The 6,621-nt window shown below is 42.9% G+C and overlaps 1 long non-coding RNA gene across 1 annotated transcript; it reads right to left on the bottom strand.

Annotated features, from left to right (window-relative positions):
- Positions 1-3,226: 3,226 nt before the first annotated feature.
- On the bottom strand, positions 3,227-4,680 carry LOC139027835 (uncharacterized). The gene is made up of 2 exons (XR_011479990.1): positions 4,451-4,680; positions 3,227-4,039 (listed from the first exon to the last, which is right to left on the bottom strand). It is a non-coding gene; the product is annotated as an uncharacterized lncRNA (long non-coding RNA).
- Between the last annotated feature and the right edge of the window lie 1,941 nt (positions 4,681-6,621).

Below are 6,621 nucleotides of genomic sequence, written 5' to 3'. Positions count from 1 at the left end.
CAAAGAAAAAAAACATAATAGCAATTTTCTATCATCCACTCAACTGAAATATTTTTAAAATATAATTGGATTGAAACAATAAAATAAGTGCAAAAATCTATTAATCAAAAACAACACTTTGTTAAGGAGAAGTAACATGCGTGAAAACAAATATTAAACTTTTACTTTTAACTTGAACTGAGTAAAAAACTCTAAATATGTGATTGCACAGTAATGTTCACTTGTTTGAGGTTGAGGGTGATACTTGGTGGTGTCCCATCTTTTCCAACAGTTCATCAATGTTCGGGGTAAGGCTCTGAGCTGAGGAAATCCTCAGAATTGAGTGGAGGTGTTCAGCAGTAAGTCGACTTCTGTGTGATGTTTTGTTCAGGTTCATCAAAGAAAACAGTTGTTCACACAGGTATGTGCTGCCAAACATAGACAACGTTTGAGCAGCCTGGATGCGCAGCTGGGGCATTGTGTCGGGGAGGAAACGGGCGAACTCCGCAGCACCCACTGCCGCATATTTTGCCCTCAGTGCATCATTGCATTGGAGGTCAATCAACTCCATTTGGAGGTTTGGTGGTGAGCTTTCCACGTCAACAGCAAATGGGTTTACCGAGCAGTTCCAACCTGCTTTTTTGTGCTTCAAAGTCAGCAAATCGGCGTCGAAAGTCAGCGGCAAGCATACCTATTTTATCAGCCAACTGTGGCGCTCGGGAACGCACTGGTAGAGAGCTTCTCTTTCATGGTCTGGCAGCTGGGAAAGTGGTCAAATTTTCTTTCCGCATCTGCGTCTCCCACAGAGTCAGTTTGGTTTTAAATGCCTTCACTGTACTGTACATATCAGAGATGACATGATCCCGACCCTGCAGCTGCAAGTTCATTGCATTCAGATGACTCGTAATGTCACACAGAAAAGCCATTTCACACAGAAACATTTGGTCTCGGAGTTGTGTTGTGTCTTTCCCTTTGCTGTCCAAGAACAGACAAATCTCCTCACGAAGCTCGAAACATCTTTGAAGCCACTTTCCCTGGCTTAGCCATCGCACCTCTGTGTGATAAGGCAAATCACCATGCTCCTTTCTAACTCCGTCAGAAATGCCTTGAACTGGCGGTGATTCAAACCTTTGGCTCTGATAAAGTTAACTGTGCGCGTGATGATGCTCATTACATGCTCATTTTCAAGGCTTTACCGCACAACGCTTCCTGGTGTATGATACAATGATAAGCTGTCAGCTCACCTGTCGCGTTTTCCTCTTGCATCTTTTCCCGTATCTTCGCACACAGTCCGCTCCTGTGTCCACACATCGCAGGTGCTCCGTCGGTTGTCAAACCCACGAGTTTTTCCCAAGCAGCTCCATCTCATTTACACATCTTGACACCTCTTCATACAAATCATGCCCCGTAGTTGTGCCATGCATAGGACGTAAAGCAAAAAACTCTCTGTCACGCTTAGGCTGGAGTCCACTCCGCGGATGAAAATTGACAACTGGGCAATGTCAGAAATGTCGTGCTCATCCACAGCCAAGGATATGCAATGAAATCTTCAATCTTTTCCTTTTCACAAGCTGCTCTTTTAGATTGATGGAAACTGGTCTACTCTCTCGGCAATGGTGTTTCTGCTCAGACTCACATTTAAAAAGAGTTGCCTTTTTTCTGGGCAAACTTCGTCACAAACTTTAATCATGCAGTTTTTGATGAAATCCCCTCCGTAAATGGCCGGGCTGATTTAGCGATCTCTTCTGCCAAAATAAAACTGGCTTGACAGCAGCCTGGCCTTGTGATTTGGCTTTTTTGAACAGAGCCTGTCGAGATTTGAGGCCTCGTTTTAATTCCTCTGCTTTTGTAGCCTTTGTTCCATGTCCATATTCTTGTTTTTGTCGCGTGTTTCGTTTCATAATGTCGTCTCAGATTATACTCTTTCAGTACCGCCACACTTTCTCCACACAGAAGACCACAGGTTTTCCAGCTACCTCCGTGAACATATACTCCGACTCCCACCTTGTTTGAAACCCCGGTTCTCAGTGTCCACCTTCCGTTTTGCCATTTTTGATGGGTATCTGAAAGTTAATTTTACTGTGATGCTGAGACTGCTGTGCCAATAAATATTGAAATGAAGCAGCCTATGCTCGGATGCGTAACCGTTGCATTGTGGGAAAATGTAAGTATTGGTGCGTGTAAAAGATCTGCGGGCTGCCGGCTTGCTGCGGTCTGCGGGCCGGTTCTAATAATAAATCAAGATCATCCCAGGGGCCGTAAAAAACCTTCTCGCGGGCCGGATGTGGCCCGCGGGCCTTGACTCTGACATATGTGCTCTAGCCCTTTCACACGTACCATCATACCATCACACGGGTGTGATCGTTCTACAGTGGTCCCTGAAGCGTACGATCACACCCGTGTGATTAGAACACTCATTTAGAACGGCCAGTTTCGAATGACGCAACAATCAGCGTTTGAGCTGGCCACATTTTTTTCAGAAACTATTTACACAAACACAGTCCTTACAAAGTTATGTCCAGAATGTGAGCAGTTTATTTTTGGATTCAATGTTCAGATATTCACAGAAGTGTATATATAGCATAACACAATCATCCTAACCGGAAAAATGTAGGCTACATTTGTCCTAGCGCTAACTGAGGAAAGATTGACCCAACACAAGCAGTCATATTTTCTAACTCTCGGCTGACATAAACTACAATATGAATTAGCTAATMGCAATTACTATGTATAATTAATCACATCACGGGTGAGCTCACCATTGATCRAAATAATTAGGTAAAGCACTTTTTAGAAATCGAAAGTAATCCGACGATTAGTTTCAGCGCGCAGCCATGCATTTTTTCCCTCACAGAAACCGAAGATAATAAGAGAAGACGAGATGAGTTTGGTCTGTTTATAGTATGCATGTTGAAGGGGTGTGTCATCTACCGTCATTCACATCCCACCATTCATTTCCGGAAGTCCTCAAAAAATTTGTGGACTCTTCCTCGCCTCATTTTGTTATAACATCTTTGGTCAAACAGACGATTACGTGAACCCAGAATGCATTGAATGTCAACAAACATGGCTACACAGCTGGAATTAGCTTAGCTCATCATAATCAGTACAACCTTCAAAAAAGTATTTTACACACATAATATGTGCCCATTACAATCTGTGCAATAATCGGAATGCATGATTTGTCACCTAGATTTGAAAACATGTGAATAAAACYGTAAATACACAAATAATTGCCACACAAAACATTTTCTGATAGTGATTTATTGATACAAGTGGCGAGTGCCGGCAGTCAACCACGTACCCTCTCACTCTAAACCATTCAGTGTTGTTGTTTATGTATGTAGCTAGTGAGCTAAGCTGAAGCATTAGCAATGTCTTTCAAAAGGAGACAACAAACAAATGTGGAAATTCTGGAGATTTTTTAAAATTCTGACAATGAGTCTGAGTATGAAAGTCAGGAATCAGATTCTGACAGTGACAGTGAAGAGCTGCCCCCCAACCTTGTAGCCATTGAGAACCTTGAATCTGAATTTCCCTTGTCCACTGACGAAGTCCCAGGTCCCTTTGAAGATGCTGGTGGTGATGGAGGCATACCAACAGTGGATGAAGTACAGGAGTTCTGTGGTAGCTGGAAGGCCACCAGTCATTTCACCCCTCCTGGCCCTGCTGTTTGCTTTGACGAGTTCCAGTCTGGAGTGCAACGCCCCTTGCCATTTCCAACTGAGGCAGAGTGCTTCAAGTTGTTTCTGACAGAGGCGCTGGTGGGAGACATAGTAGAGACCAATCGCTATGCCTTGGAGCTACAGGATAAGAGAGAGCCAGGAGTGGGGGACAACCACAATTAGTGAAATKTATACATTCCTGGTGACAGYAAAGACTGCTTYCTAGTTCTGCTGCTATGACTGCATTTCATCAACGCTACTACCATCCTAAATGACCCATTATACAAAACAAGAAATGTTAACAGCTGGCAGTAAAGTGCCATAACAAACGAGACGTCCATGTCCTCTCCCCTGTCCATACAGCAACCATGTCGGCCACAGGGAAGGTGGACCACCTGACGGGAGAGAGAAACAAACCAGACAGAGAAACATGAAACCAGACTGCGTGCTTGACTATTACCTCAAAATGGAAGCAGTGGATAAGGCTGACATGATAAATAGCTTTGTGGAATGCACTCAGAAAACGACCAAGTGGTATAAGATATTTTTCCAGGGTAGTGTCAAAATACAACATGCCAATACTTCTGACGCATTTAGCATTGTTTTACAGAGCTAATATAATAATGTAACTAGCTACATAAGMACGATTRAATATAACACCATAAAAGGTGAGTAACATGAGTAACGTTACCTAGCGTGTCCGCAGTTATAAGGAATATACACAAATATATTATGCTCCATACACACAGTGAGCTACAGTAGAAACGGTATAACACGACACAAACTATTATAACGTAATTAGGCACTTTGATAGAAACGCAGTCTGGATTTGTAGATGGGTGTCTGTAGTGACGCCTCTAGCACTGAGACGCTGTGCCACTTGAGTCATAAGGCCAGGGTAGCTTCAAACTACAACACATGCTAATACTTCCCTGACGCAATTAGCATTGTTTTCCAGAGCTAATAGAATAATTTAGCTAGATACCTAAGCATTGAGTATAACACCATAAATGTTATGAAATGAGTAACGTTACATCGCGTGTCCGTGGTTATAAGGAAAAACATGATGCTACAGTAGAAACGACATAACACGACATGCAGAAACTATTATAACGTAATAAGGCACTTTGATAGAAACACACACATTTCCAAAGTTATTATTGGTAACGAAAACAACTTTGATTGCGATGCAGGCGACAGGTGGAAAATATGAACACGTGTATGCAGGACGGCAGATGAGTAAATGTCTGCAGACTTGAACTGCACAAACAATTGAGAAGTGTTTGGGGAATTTTGTCCTGGTCAGACATGTCTAAAAAATTWATTGGTCYGCAAAAGTAAAAATGACTACTTTTATGTGAATGAATTTGGCGGAACACACCTCATTTCAAACTGTTATTAGAAAATAATTTTWAATTGACAAATAAAACAGGCTGCGTGCTTTGGTTTGAGGGCAGCGCGGATGAAATGTACTGTTACATAACAATCACATTCTCGAATGGAGAGAACGTTCTAACATCACGTGCATAAAAAAAAACTCACGCTGGGGCGACCGTTAGAGATATTTGGAACTCACGCATGAAAGGGCTAGAGATGTGTGGTGGCATTTTTCTGTATTACCAAATGAGGAGAGAGAGACAAACTTCACACCTGTCAGAGTTATTTTTAAACTACATCTTTTATAATAATTCAGCTTTGCAATAGCATTTGACTTTCAACAATTCACTATCTATAATGAACCATTGAGAGTGCCACCAGAAAAGTACAAAGATCTTTTATAGCCAAGATACACCCCTCTCAACTTACATGACGAACCACAGATCTTAGGAACAGTTCACAAAGGTTAAGATTTGTATGAAAGATATCTATAAAACATAGCAGACAGTTACTGCTGTGTCAACAGTTCTCATTGTAAAGACCAGTGTCTGGCCCCCTCCTACTCCAAACTGGAACCCCTCTCACCCTGGTACAGTATAGCACGATAACATTACCTCATGTTATTTGGAATGCTCTTTAGGCTTTATTACCCAACGACATCGTAAATCTCCTCTGTGAGTGCTATCTCATAGAGGCCCATCCTCAGTGGAACACACACACAATACTCTCTTCTGTCGAATGTAACAACTATTATAATGTAATAGAAGCATTATAACATCATCTTACAAGCATTATAACATCATCTTGCAATTTTCCACGACAGATGTTCGATCGGGTTCAAGTCCAGGCTCAAGGACACTCAAGGACATTCAGAGACTTGTCCTGAAGCCAATCTTGCATTGTCTTGGCTGTGTGCTTAGGGTCGTTGTCTTGTTGGAAGGTGAACCTTCGCCCCAATTTGAGGTCCTGAGCGCTCTGGAGCAGGTTTTCATCAATGATCTTTCTGTACTTTGCTCCGTTCATCTTTCCCTCGATCCTGACTAGTCTCTCTGGCCCTGCTGTTGAAAAACATCCCCACAGCATGATGCTGCCACCACCATGCTTCACCGTAGGAATGGTATTGGCCAAGTGATGAGCGGTGCCTGGTTTTCTCTGGACGTGACGCTTGGCATTCAGGCCAAAGAGGTCAATATTGGTTTCATCAGACCAGAGAATCTTGTTTCTCATGGTTTGAGAGTCCTTTAGGTGCATTTTGACAACTCCAAGCGGGCTGTCATGTGCCTTTTTCGAAAGAGTGGCTTCCGTCTGGCCACTCTATCATAAAGGCCTGATTGGGTGAGTGCTGAAGAGATGGTTGTCCTTCTGGAAGTTTCTCCCATCTCCACAGAGGAACTTTGGAGCTCTGTCAGAGTGACCATCAGGTTCTTGGTCACTTCCCTGACCAAGGCCCTTCCCCCCCGATTGCTCAGTTTGGCCAGGTGGCCAGCTCTAGGCCGGGCGGTCAGCTCATTCTCCCGACACATAGTTCTAGGCTAAATAAGTATTTTATTGTCACGCCCTGACCGTAGAGAGCTTTTTATGTCTCTATTTTAGTTTGGTC

This window comes from Salvelinus sp. IW2-2015, linkage group LG6.1 (genome assembly GCF_002910315.2).
Source record: "Salvelinus sp. IW2-2015 linkage group LG6.1, ASM291031v2, whole genome shotgun sequence".
Classification (NCBI taxonomy): domain Eukaryota; kingdom Metazoa; phylum Chordata; class Actinopteri; order Salmoniformes; family Salmonidae; genus Salvelinus; species Salvelinus sp. IW2-2015.
The sequence above is the reverse complement of the archived record's forward strand: the minus strand, read 5'-3'. Positions and strand labels throughout refer to the sequence as shown.